Consider the following 14,223-nt stretch of genomic DNA (forward strand, 5'->3'; position numbering starts at 1 on the left):
TTGGTTACCTACCTGTTCCACTATAAAATTATTAAAACAGCATTGTTAATTGCTCAGCCGCAGGGGTGCGCGGAATGTGAAATTCATGAAGGGGGGTGTTTCTGCAGGAACACAAGAGCAGCCCAACCGAGTCCTATAAAATACCGAAAAGGAGAGTGGAGGGAACTGCTGCCGCGAGCTACGCTATACATCCTAATAAACGGAGGCTTGAAACTTTCAGAATTGCATTATTCGCAACAGTTTGCAGGCTCGTCGACCCCGCTTCCCTATCGCGTCGCTTCTTAATCTTTAGCGGACTTCGTGGCCGCCACTCCGTAGTGCGGGAAATAAAACTTCCTATTTTTCCAATTTATTCCATCTTCCAACATATGCCAGTCTTTCGAATTTTTTTTTTTTCCCTCTTCTTCTTTGGAAAGAGTGAAAATGATCGCTCGAAGGTGAAACGGTTCGAGACTCGCCTTCGGAGCTTTTCAGAATTTGCAAATACTTCCCGTGTCGTTCCGTCGATTGGCTTGTTTTAGTGCCGGTTTGAGGTGGACGAGTGTGTCATTCTCGTGCGAGTTTGTTGCTCCCCGGGGGATAACCACCGACCATCCTGAGACCTCGGGGCGCGTATGCCGAGCGCACCCCAACACGTTTCTCATTAACCGTCCGGGGGTGGAAAAGCGGAGGGAGATGAAAAGGGGTCCGAGAGGAGTGCTTTGGGGTGTTTGTTCATCTCGCAGATATGAGTGGAGAGGTGTACCGAAATAAATAATCTGACCACAGCAGGTAGATCGTTCTTGGCCGTGTGTAATATGTCATCATATCTTGACACTCTCTTATCGATTGTTGCGATTGTTTTATACTTCGTAGTTTTTAAAGATGGTCGATGCCTCGTTCTTATGTAACTACAATACCGAATACTTCTGCTACTTTTCGACGCCATTTTCATGCCCTGTACCTTCCATGGTCGATGTGGGTCTGATAGAGTAGACCTTGCATTATACAGTCGGGGATGAAGAGAGAAGGACAGTAAGTTGCGCCGAGGGACGTGGGTGAAGAGAGGCGATGGAGGAAAGGACCGCGCAGCGGTTGCCTTGAGGAATTTTAGGGGCTTGGTCGTTTGTGAAATTTCATGCGTGAAAATGAAAGAGGTCCAGGGTTGACTCCCACGTTAAGAGTTGTTTAATTTTTAGCTTCGTTGCCTTCGGCGCGAAACGAGGTGTTCCATAGGTGCTGATGTATAGAGCTTAAGAGAATGTTGATACATAACGCTGTGGAATAGTTTTCAAAATAAAAGCAGAATAGATATTAGCCTTAAGATATTTTTGACTTGAAAGTTTTTAACAGACTCACTAACCGAGTGTGAAAAATATTTTATACGAAAAATGAAAAGTCTTTCGATCGAAATGAATACATTAATGTAAATAACCGTTCACTGTAAAATACGACACGTGTTTCACGTGTTTTACATGGTTTATGTTGAAACATTTGATTTACGTTTCATGATGCTAACTACAAATTTATTCCTTGAAAAATCTCGATAATGATTTCGAACCGATGTCGTAGTGAACAATTCTTGGCACCTTAATTTTGCTTGCTGTTTTGGAAAGTGACGTGTACGGACATGAAACGAAGTGAAATTGAGTAATCTTGAATGCTTAGTAAACATGAGTAACATGCAGTGGTAGTTTTTCGGGGGAAGTAACCCACTTAGTCGCCTTACCGTCCCCATCCTCTACTTTAACGAACTTTCCAAAATTCGTGGGAGTTAGCCTTATAATTAACTACCACCATTACAATCCGGGATTTATGCTAATTATCTCGGTAGTAGTTAAACCGAGACATAACGCTAACCCAGCGAAAAGGTTTCGTCCTTTCCCCGTCGACCATTTTTGTTTTCCGACATTTCCGCACCCATCCCTTAATTTGTTTATTTCACACTCCAGTCTCGGCTCATTAGTACGCGGCTTACGGCGTCCCTCACGAATCGCACTAGCACAGTTTATCCTTCGCAATCCTAAACTTGCAGGCTCACGTCGTCTGGCTGCAGAATTATGCTACACGAATTCTGAGATATACGTGATGATTATTATTACTGGCTGGAAACTTCTTACCGTGGATAAATTCTCCCGTGTACATATATTACGTATATATTTACGTCCAGAATTAAATTCCTCTTCAACTTTGCTCAGTGTTAATGGCCGAAGTTATACCTATATCACCGAGCATGCCTCAGGTACGTGCGTTCCGATATCCATCTGTAAGTTCACGAGTTCGCAATCTTGGAGTATGAAAATATCCCGCGTCTTTCGCTCAGTCTCCGAATCGCCAGCTTGGATGCATCGTCGATTATTCACTTGACACCGATACGTGGTTTTTTTGGTGACGAGATATAGTCGTTTGATAAAGTACCGTTGGAGAATGTTCGGGGTGACGCATCGCATCGAGCCTGAAATTCGACGCGCGTCGCCACAGGCCTGCCAAAACGTTGCGGTTTCTCCTCGAATTCTATGCTGTGAACAACCCGTTCTGCGGTTGATTAAATTTATGCGATCGAACGCTCATAACTGCTACGCGTGTGTTGAGTGACCTCTGAACGGTGAACAACAATTTCCCCATTAATGTCGCTGCTCGAAGGTTATTCCGATCTGAGACGTGTCGTCGACGAGTCGCCCGTTTTTGCGACATTTTGGCACCCGATGTTTCGTAAAGACGTCTTCCGTGACCACACACGCCGATATTCAATATTCGAATCGCGCGCGACGAGCCGAGATCCCTCGTTCTTGATAAAAGCTTAGCGCTCCTCTATGGATAGTTTCGATTCTCACCGACAGGTGCGACGCAAAATAGGTAATCCTCAGTGCATTGCGAACCCGCGTTGCGAGTCTGACGCGTCCGGCGCCACGGTTCTACCACTTTCGGAGTGTAGAGTGTCTCGATTGGTGTTTGCATTCGCTTAAAATTCTCGCCGATGATAAAGGTAGTGAAGAGTAGAGAAATTTTTTTTTTTTTTTTTTTAAACTGCAAAGGAAAACGAGCAGTTGAGCGGAAACGACGCCCTTGCATCGAGTCTGGATATTGAGATATGGTCGTTCTCCTCGGAGTGCGCGGGAGTAAGCACGTAGGCGTAATCTGACGCGGTTGTGACAAAGCCGGTCATTCCCCTGGCTACGACGTAAACAAGGAACCAAGCCTCCGGGCACAGGTGGGTAAATATTTCTTCTCCACGTTTCGCCAGTAGCTTGTACATTTTGTCGATATTTAAATGACGGCATCCGGTGGTCGAGTCTGCTCCGTAGATTCAGGCTTCTCGCCCAATTTTTGTAAATTTCGGGCTTGGAGATACTTGGCGTGAAAATTTATCGACGAATCATAATTTGGATACCGCTTGGTTTTTTATCGTCTCGTGCTTTTATACGCGTGCTATCGGTATTTCGATCTTTATTGAACCGGGAAGGACGCCGAGCAAATAAATGTTGCCATCACGATTCTGCGCTGACAAGCTTGCGGAGCTTCTTGTTCTTCTGGTTGAAAAAAATATCGCCAAACTGGCGAACTGCCACCACAATCCTGGAAGACTTGATCTCGTGCTCGGGTTGGCGCACATGGATAAATGGAAGAAGTTATACACTCTTGCCGAGAGGGGGGATCCGGAATACCCAGAGGGACCGAGCCGGCTTTGCAGAGAGAAAGTGTTTTGACGTGTTGTTTTCGCGAATGTTCGAGGGTTCGGGGGTGCCATCCGAGCTCTGTATGTAAATTAGTTAACACAAATCTGGGGCTCCCTCGGGAGCGACTCGGCCTTTAACCACAGCCTCGCAAGGAGGATCGTTGTTTGCGTCAAGACGGTAGATCTCACTCAAGCCGGTGACGCTTTCGACCGAGTAGTTTGCTTCTTTCAATTCCGCTCTTCCGGATAATATCAAGGTTATCGGCCCCGTCAGATCCTCGCATGGATTTGTTGACCTCTCTCCAAAGGCATTTAAAGCATTCCGAAATCTCTGGTGGCTGATGAAGATTTTTTCGGAGTTTCGTTTAGGCCTACATAGCCATAATTCCTTGGTTGATTAGGTGCTCAAACATATGGTCCTTTTTAAACCACATGTTTTCGTATGAACTCTCTCGTGTTTGGTTTTACTTACGTTTTTTTTCGTCCCCAGCCTCTAGCTTTGATTTATTTTTACTCTGAAGCATTGATTTGTGTATTCAGAACGTAATTCACTTTATTTATTTAACCGCTATTATTAGACTGCGATAAAATTTCAAGACTTCGAGATAAGACCATTTTTTTTTTTTTTGTATATTTTGGTCGACTAATGATTTTCCTAATGCAATCACTGTTATTTAGTCAGATTTGAGAAAAATTTCTAAGAAGTGATCTGTCGGAAATTTCACAGTTAATATTCATTATTTAGAAGAGTCGATGATTATTACAATCATTGTATCATTAATTCTATACCCTGATGAAAATGGTGCGTGCAGAAACTTGAAGGAGGCGAAAAAGAAGTACAAAGTGGCCAAAGTTTTACAACTCTTTCTTCACGCTCATCCAATCCAATATACATTTCAGCAACTTTTCCATTTTCATCACGGTAATCCTGACTAGAACGAGTCATCCGTAGTTTTCGAATTATTTAGTCAACGACTATAAAAAATACCCTAATTATCTGTTACAGGTTTGAAAACACTGATGTGCTGCTCGCAAAACAAGACAAGCGTGGTAAGTAGACTTTTTCGAACACTTTATTCAATATAAATCGAGAACTTGATGCAGTGCTCTTTCAGTTATTATTATACAAATAATCTTTTGTTATCGTTTTGTACCACATTTTGGAACTTGGATTTGCAATTAAAGTCCGTTCACCTGATACAACAAATGGGATTCAAATTTGTCCCCACTATCCATTGATTGCTTGTTATTCAATCGCGATTACAGAAAGAACGTAATAATCTTCTAAGAGGGTCGTATAAAATAGAGTCACGTAAATTTCTGGCCACGCACTTTCCCTCGAGTGAGATTTTGCCACGCGTCTATCCCTTCTACCGACACGCACCCTTATCGGAATATTTTCAACAATGAGACACAATCGACGCAAAATGCTTAGAAAAGCTCGGAGCTTCGGCAGCGTTCGAGGACTCCTCTTCGCGTATCTTACTAAAGACGCGTCGCGCCTACCAATCGCTTTCATCCCCTCGCTCGTGCCTCTTGACAACGAAATTCGATAGGCGTTCTAAAATAAGTTTATCACTGTGCTACGGCGGAGCAATTCTTACACTCAGTTTCATCATCAATACCTTATTCCTAGTTGCGTTTTACGCGGAATCATTTTTCATTTGTAGTTTATCACCGTTTTTGGCTACCGGCGTTTGTTCGTTTGCAATTGCAATTCCACTATTTCATACGTTTACCGCAGCAGGTACGCACTTACTGTACTTCCGCATGTAAATTCATCGCCAACTGTTCGCCTCCTACTCGTGAGCGCGACTGTAGGAAATGTAACATTCGTGCTTTTCATCCCCTAGCATGAAGTGAGCGCCGCACAGTGGCAGAGATGAAGTGTATTTTTTGAGAAAACAAACAGGGAGGGTACGGCGAGAGCTAGTCGAGGGTAAGGCAATGAAGGCAGCAGCCGCAGCTGTACTTTGGGAAAGAAAATAATCGATTTATTGCTCTTATAAATATAGATGCAGTTCACTTAGGGACCCGCCAAGCCGGCGTGCGTGCAGGATGACACGGTGGAGGAAATAGCTGCGCGTTAAGTTGAGTTAAGTTGGGCGAAACTTTTTCCCTCGCTTCTTTTTACGCCGTAGAGAGGTAGGGACAACAATATTCTGAACCGTATTTGGTTAGCGAATTCCTCCGAGGCTTGAACCATCATCGGGATTTATCTGTTCGGGTTATCTTCTACGTGACGAGACGTTTCTTTTTTTTTTTTTATCTCTGAATAAACATCGGTACTCGTGAAAATGGATTTAATCAGCAATCGACCCGAGCTGTGTGGTTTTAACGCTTGGTGAATCTGTTTCGACAGCCGTGCCATCAGTTCTTTTAACAGGCATGGAAATTTGAGGGAACGGTTTCTGCTCTCGAACGGGGGCGAAACAACAAATGACCGTAGTATCTAGCAGTCAGATTCAAAGGGTGTAAATTCAAAACTTTACAAACACTCTCGCAGCGCTGGATGGCTCACTTATCATTGCGAATGGTTGATCTTCCGTTGCTTAAGCTGGCCCGGCACTCGGGCTACCGGTTGACAAATGAGAGTCCACGACGACACGAAGATGGAGCGGAAACCTAATTTCATATTTCGTAGCCGGCACCGGTCGCCGTGATACAGAGCGGCGCTGTCTCGCTAGCCAGCGTTAATGTCCCGGCTGTAATTCATTCTAAATCCAGGGAATTACCCGTCCTGGTCCTCTGCCTCGGCCAACCATAAAGTATTCCTAAAACATGTCCTCCGTCTCCCGGTCCGTAGGTACGCGTCCATACCGTACGGACGACGACTTTGAAGCGATAAAATCTCTCTTCCGACTCGGGAGACGTGGAGGAAGGCTTCCCCTTCACCTTTCATTAATTATCACGCATGAAGTCATTCTTTCCGATTCATCGAATCGTCTCACCCTCGACGCTTTATCGAGCCATCTCATTCCCGGCACCTAACCTACATTCACATCGATCGGGCTCGAATTCGTTCTTGTATATCGTTAGATTTCCCGGCTATCGTGCGATTCCGGTTAGCGTTATTTTTACAATTCTTATCCTCAGTCGTAGCTGCCAGGTATAATATATTTGTCAACAACTGTAATCCGGAAATATTTATTCTCGTAGTTTCTTGATCTCGTATTTCAATTACATTCTTGACGACCGGATCTGAACGAACCGAAATTGACCAAAAGTTGTATCAGTTTCCGGAGACTTGAGCAATAAATATACTTAGATTTTATTATTTTATGTTTATCCGGACGTTTACTACATTCTTCATTTATACTTGCTGTCGTTCATACTTAATTTCCAGTCTCATCACAGTTCGTATAGTTTATCGTTTCTGCCGTAACATATCTTCTATCACTATATTGTTGCATACAATCTATGCGGTGTATTTGGAGAAAGGAAGTTCACTGGCTGTGTTCGATTTTATTTCTGTTTATTGCCGAGAGTGAGAAAATCGTAGTGTCAGATGAAAGGAACTAATCACTTTGAGAGATGCTCGAAAGTGGGCTCGAGTGTCAAACGAGAATTTTTGAAATAGCGTAAGCCGCGGACTTGAGCGAAGAAGCATTCAGACGCAATTAAGTCCGGCCAGGCTAAGGTAAAAAGAAAACTACCACGTTCTTCCTGGCACCTATCGTCCAGCAGACTGAAGATGCAATAGCCACTTTATCTGTCAACGTGACAATAATCCTGACTTCTGATCCCACTTCGCATTTGGCGAATTTTCACAGTGCTACAGAAGCATCGTTGAACCGTTTCCAAAGATACATATATATATCTCTCTTTCACCCCGAATTAAACCCAGCTATGAAATAAAACATGCATACCTATCTTCATTATCCCTGATCAACAGCATGGTCTCAATCTATTCGAGACACTGTCAGGTCAGTTATCTTGTCATGAATTGGAGTAAAGGAAAAATTGTACAAACAATATTCCTAACGTTACAGATATTCAATATAAATTACATCGTAAATTATCACCATTTCCCCATAGTTTTTGCATATTTTAAAGAGCTAATTTGATGAAATGCATTAATCTGATGACGTAGCAAGTATAGAACACCTCGGGCGTAATCTTCATTGTTAGTTAGTTGTGAAAACAAAGCGCGGTTCCGCAGTCTCTACGCATATAAATCGTGCTTTATCAGCGTTTTCGTATTGCAACTTAATCGTGCCCCTTCCCCGCAATAGAGATATCCGCGCTAAATAATTGCGTCGAGGAAAAGCTATCCAACGAAGCGGAGAATGTAGATCCGGTTGGAGGAGGAGGAGGTATCTTCGCCTGCGGTTTATCTGTCGGTGTTCCCCAGTGTGTCGTATATTAAAATGAATGCCGTATTGTCCTGAACTGCCAATGCAAACAAATACAAACTTCCGAACGCGGTGGGTGGTGGCCGCATTGATCGAATAGACCGTTGCCTATATTTTGTATGAAGTTAGTATTAGAATGTGCACAATTGTTTCCGTATCGGTGTGCGGATGTGATAAAACGGTGAAAATTTTGTCGAAACCTTTGCGGGCATTAGATAGAGAAAGGGGTGAGAAATTGACTAGTGATGTTACGTTGTGCCAGTCGTAAAGTTTGCCGATTTGGCAAGTTCAACTGTAAATGATACGTTCCGAAATGGTATCCCACGAACAACGTCGCCTTGAGGCTTAGCTTTTGAAGGTTCCACGCTTGCCGGAAAATATTTTTCCATCGTCACTGGGAATCACTTGACCTAAACAGAGAAGAAATTCTAAGTTCAGTCGGACTTTCGTTACTGACAACGAATAAAACATCGACGATTCTTTCCCGTATCTAAACACAAACATAGTTCTGAGAAAAGTCATGCGACTAGAGCTTCATATTCGAAGAACTTCGCGAGATGTAAGCTCTGTTGAATTTCTTTACTCATGCCTCGATTCTCGCTTAAATCGCCATGGATTTATCTTTTAATATCGGTCTCGCTCCGTTCTGTTTTCGACTAATCCCAAGAAACTCGTAAAGCGGTGCCAAATACAAAATGGGGGTTCTTCGTTTGTTTCTATTAATGTTGCCGCCTCGGTATAAAGCACCGTGGAACATCGTGATACTTTAATGAAGACGAAGAACCGTCGCATGTGCCATATGTCTAAAAAACAAGTTGGTATAGCTCACTAATAGAACCGGAAACAGCAAAACAGCAGTTTCATCTTCGCGTATTTGTTAATGACTCATCTTAGTCGTAAAGAATTATTTTACATGCTCTCAGATCGTAAAAACGTCTTTGCTGCTGACTTTGTTGTTCTTTTAATACCCTCTTCGGCATATTTCCACTCTGGACGAAACTAAACTTTGATAATGCGGTCAAAATTCGTATACCCTCAACATCAGTGACCCCCAAAAATATTATTACGGCATACAATGTATAGTCCCATCAAAAAACGAACAATCGCTCGCTCACCCATCATTCGTGAATCTAACATTTTTCGGTCCGCAAAGACGTCGAGGCGACTTACGATTAAACTTACACAGTTTCAGTGAGTTCCATTTCCATCAGATTTACCTTACACTTGGGTCTCTTTCACGTACCCGAATAGCACCTGGTGTCTCTTTCCCCCCTGTGCTACACCCACTGGCGTGCACTTATATATATATACGTTATGCAAGCTTGCACATCCCGCATGGTATTTCGTGTACACAGACACGACGTTCATAGAAGATAGGAGACAGGAGACATCAACGCAACACGACTCTCTGGGGGGCCATCGACTTGTTCCAAACTACAGCTTCTATTCCTCCCTTCCATAACGCGGCAGTACCAGCAGTGATACATTGCAACCCGGTGGTTCTCAATCCAGAAAAATATCAGTTCTGTCTTGCATTTTGATTCCTGTCAAACTGGCTTTCAACCTTCGCTGCATAGTGTAGTGTCTTCAGTCTATTCCGAATAATCATTGTTTTTGCAGCTGAATCATTCCCAATTCAAGTTCGTTCAAGTTGTATCGTTTCGTGCTTGTAATTGTCCTGTGAAAATTGGAAGAACACTGCTTTTTTCCTTCCGGAATCATTTGGGAAAGCCGACTACTGCAGGGGCGACTGGATTTATCGGTTTACCATTAATCAAATTTAACTTTTGAACGCTTCTACGCTACGCCAATCGTCGGGTTCACCCCTTGAAGCTCTAGCATTAATCATACCTTGACAGTTTTTCTTGTTTCCTGTCGGTCCAAGGATTGCTTTGTCATCGCGACACGTGTCTAGCTTTGTTCGTCGTGATTATTCACCATGGCAGAAACCTGATTTTAAAAGCTCAAGCTAGATCACTCGCAGTCTGTCGATAATTTACGATCGGTATAGAAAATTGTCGTGAGCGGACCTGAAAAATACGTCTTCTGCACCTTGGAGGCAAACCGCTCATCTTGACTATTAATGAGAAAATATGATTACGGATAGCTCTGTATTCTCACGACGCGATGCCAAGGGGACGAGTAGAAGACAAATTGCTTTAATTGGAATTGTATGCAAATCAAGGGAAATTAATAACCGTATAACCGTACTATTTAATTAAGTGCCGAACCGCAACGCGGAAATTTCTTCCAAATTTCAAGAGCTTATAAATCAAACAATTTGCAATGATTGATTGTGGCATTTACCGTTGTGTAGCCCCAGTGTTTTGTTATCAAAATTATACACCTCCGACGTAAATTCCACTTTCCACGTACTTCGGTCTTTTCAGTTGATCCTTATTTATTAACTGGGACAATTTTGAAACTTACCACAATGAACATATTAATTATACAGATAAACAATTAATTTCTTGAGCAACATGATCGAACAACCCTGACAGTGAACCGTTCGAACATGACAGCTGAAAATTATTCAGTTGAAAAAATTGTTCAGGACGTCGTACGCTAGATTCAGCTGCCTTCCAAACTTCGAAGCTGAGCTTACTTCAAGCACATGGTTTGTAAGGTACACATTATGGAACAGAAAATGTCACTAATCCGCCCATCTCTTACTCCTATCTTTCTCTTCAAAACCAGACTTATATCTGGATCAAGTTACTGGACGCTCGGAGAAAGAAATCGATCGCTAATTACTTTCTAATTTAGTTTATAAATTCAGAGGGCTTCGTTAGATGGTCTTTTAATCGCAGTCAGTAGGTACTCGGATTGGGAATAAAAACTTTGAAACATCGCCAGTGGTAATCAAATAGAAACGTGAGACGAATTTTCACACGTGCCGAGACGATTCAATTTCAGGATATATTCTCTATCAGGACGCAGTTGGTGAACACAGATCGATTTCATTTTTCGGCAGCACGTGACTCTGGTTTCGCGATTTAACGATGCAAATCCTTGCATATAGAAGTTGGTACTATCGGGGATGAGTAATTTTTTTCCCGTGCATCATATTGCCCGCTTTGGCAACTACCGCGCATTTAAAAAGCTCGTAACCTTTATCGAAATTCAATAGCTTGACTAGCGCTGCATATGCATTGGGGGCAGGTGACTTTAACGTTTCTTTCCCTAAGGTTTCTTCCGAGGAAATAGCGTTCCGCTTCATGTATTTATTGTATCGAGTTTCGATTACGCGGGGCAGCAGGAGTCTGTTAGTATCCTCGCATCGCTACTCGAGATCTTCACTGATCCCCTCCTCCGAGTTCGAGAAAGTAATCGACTGAACGGCGCGAAGGATAAATGCGCGATCTTCGATTGTTCTCAAATTCGTGCCAAAGTGGATATTTTTAGGGGACGCGGAGGGCCGAATGGGCAGGAACGAAACGGGAGAGAAAACGGCGATGATGGTAAAAACGACAAAATAAAAATGATCGACCTTGAAATTTACATCCGTAATGCCAACTTCTCGGACCCAATTCGATTCAAACGCAATTACATGGTGAACACTACCCAACAAGAAACAGTAAATGTGACTTCAAGTCGCGATTACTTGCACAGAGTACGTGCAATTTTTCGTCGGTTATCTTTTGACTTGACAAAATCTATATCTCCTGGCGATCCTCCCCTTGACAGCGATTAAAATCGGCAGTTCGTAGGATTTGGGGTTTACTTCGCCTGGTAAGCTTTCTTCCCTCCTTTTATCTAGACTTTGATAACTGACAGCTTCGCCGTGCTTTATCTTTTGTCGTATAAAAGAAGCGAGATGAACGTTGCAAAAAGGAAGCTAAAACACTCGCGGAGTTGCCAGAGTTTTCAACCATTAGACTCGTGATTTGGATTGTGAAGTTGTCCGCGTTTCTGGGACTCCATTAGACACTCTTTTAGCAGCATCAAGCTGTTGAAATAAGAGTGAAAATAAAACCAGAGAAACGTATCGTCTGACCAAGGATTGGCTGATACCGACTTACCTCTTTTTCTCTAACTGACTTGCCTTTACTGTGTGCTCCCGGATAAAACGCGAAGAGGAAATGTAGCGAGGAAAAAGCTATCCATTTTCAAATGCCACTGTATCACGTAACGGAATGGATGGACATACCTCATCTTAAACCTTGGCAATGGGTATTGACCCAAGATGTCGTTTAACTTCTTCCTCCAAGTTGGTTCACATCTCGAACATTGGAATCGTGGCTGCTACAGGAAGATGTCATTACGACGCGGTATTGTGCCGAATGAAAGGATGACGACACAACGTCGGCTGCTTTCAATTCATTCGTGGTTATAGATTACGAGCATAATATTTCACCGGTATCCAATTACCACCGCCCTCTATTGCTAACATCGGTAGGAACGAGTCAACGTGAAACAGCTTTGCTGCTGAATACCGTTTAACAAATCCTTGCCATCCGTCGTAATGAAAATAGCTCAACCACTCACGAGGAAGAAGATTTCTCCACGAATATCGTTCTCTCGCATCAACCTCCTGGCGGTAGGTCAGGAGGATTTTTAGCTTTGAGGGCTGAATAGAGGGAATGTAATGAGACCGCGAGCTCCTTGCGTTCCCTCTTCGCGTCTTCTTCGTTCCCTTTCTTCTCTCACTCGCTCCTTCTTTTTCCCACCTATTTCGATCCTAGAACCCCGACGACGGGCAATGCCAAAGGTGTTTTTCTCTCACAGCAGCGCCACGTCAGTCAGCTCTATTGATCCGACTTTATCCTAGGTATAAGGAAAAATTTGTTTTCATTTTATACAGCAAACAATGTACCTGATGATGGAATATTTCAGAATCCTTGCCACCGTCGAAGCAACTATGAAATTTTCATATTGAGCCGAAGGCGTGAGCAAATATCTTTCAGTAACGTAACGACGAGACTGTGTAAATGTTCTTTTCTTATCGTTCTCCATGTTCACACAACATTTTTCGGAAAATAATTCGTGTACACTTTTCCATTTTCTTTTCGCTGTACAGTCTCCGAAGATGTAGTGAACAAACCTACTACGTTTACGAGATCACCCTACCAAGATCTTCGTATCTAGATTCTCGAATGCCTTATTTTATTTTCATATGAAAGTTGCGAGTCAAATGCAAATGAAAAATTGACGAGCGACAAACTTTACGACTTTGTCATCGTTTACATACGTACAGAGGCTTGCATAAAATAAATATCACAGATAAAACTACCCTTTGTGCCGTCTCATTGATCCCTTCGCTCTTTTAGTTCACTCGTATTTGAAAGTATAAAATTCGCGCATTAACTTCCCAGCGAAGAATTATGTGAATTTTGTGCAGCGTAAAATATAAAATATTGTCATGGATACGACGGATGCAATGGATTAATAACGCGATGATGGATTTAGCGAAGCGACGCGATTTCTGTCGTCTGTGCATTTTATATTGATGTATCGAAAATTAGGATAACTCGATTAGCCGGCTGAATATCGAAATTCGATTACAAGCGAACGCGAAATATGCGAATGCACTCGCTCTACTGCATATTTAGATAAACTATGTCCAATAATTTGAGTCATTTTATTAAACGGTCCGATTTGATATCGCTTCGGCGCGTAAAATTTACCGAACTAATCGAATCACACCTAACTTGCGTGTCGACTCAACGAATCTTCTTTTTTTTGATCATTTTTCCGCGAGTATAAAACTAAAAGTACAAAGAAAAAAAAGTACGGTTATTGCCTTGATCCGAGAGGAAATTGGGTTTTGGTTCCGCCTCTATCACGGATTTTATATTTTTTCACTACCCTCACATGCTTTAGCAGTTAGACTCTTCCGTATCCACCAATACGCAAACTTTGCCTGCAGGTTCAATCCGTGTTACGTATATAAAAGTAATTTACATTTTAATAGAAACATCCGATATCCACACGTCCTGCTGTGCATCCCTGCAATGCGTGTACCGAAAGTATGCGCCGTACTTTCGCCCTGACGCATTTACCTGCGTTATACCTGTTTGCAAGAACCGCTCTCACGCTACGCGATGTTATTTATAACTAACATTTATAACCCGCCGGAGAAAACTAAAATAACAGGAGAACTCTATGGCAGCACCCTCTCGAGTTTACTGCAACCCTCTAAAAACAACGTTTAGAATAATGTTTATTCGACCAGATGCAATCCCAGTTTTTTTTTTTTTTTTTTCTCCCCTC

At 42.6% G+C, this 14,223-nt stretch overlaps 1 protein-coding gene across 12 annotated transcripts in view; it reads left to right on the plus strand.

Annotated features, from left to right (window-relative positions):
* The window catches only part of LOC107225375 (stress-activated protein kinase JNK), a 163,560-nt gene that overhangs the window by 108,772 nt on the left and 40,565 nt on the right, over positions 1 to 14,223 (plus strand). For 11 of the 12 annotated variants that reach the window (XM_046729785.1, XM_046729787.1, XM_046729786.1 and 8 more), the window contains one exon: positions 4,662 to 4,705. The gene's annotated coding sequence lies outside the window, so the exon portion shown is untranslated. Of the gene's footprint in view, positions 1 to 3,171; positions 3,191 to 4,661; positions 4,706 to 14,223 lie in introns of those variants that run through there. The other variant, XM_046729793.1, reaches the window with a different exon arrangement.

The sequence above is a fragment of the Neodiprion lecontei genome, chromosome 1 (genome assembly GCF_021901455.1).
Source record: "Neodiprion lecontei isolate iyNeoLeco1 chromosome 1, iyNeoLeco1.1, whole genome shotgun sequence".
NCBI classification, from domain to species: domain Eukaryota; kingdom Metazoa; phylum Arthropoda; class Insecta; order Hymenoptera; family Diprionidae; genus Neodiprion; species Neodiprion lecontei.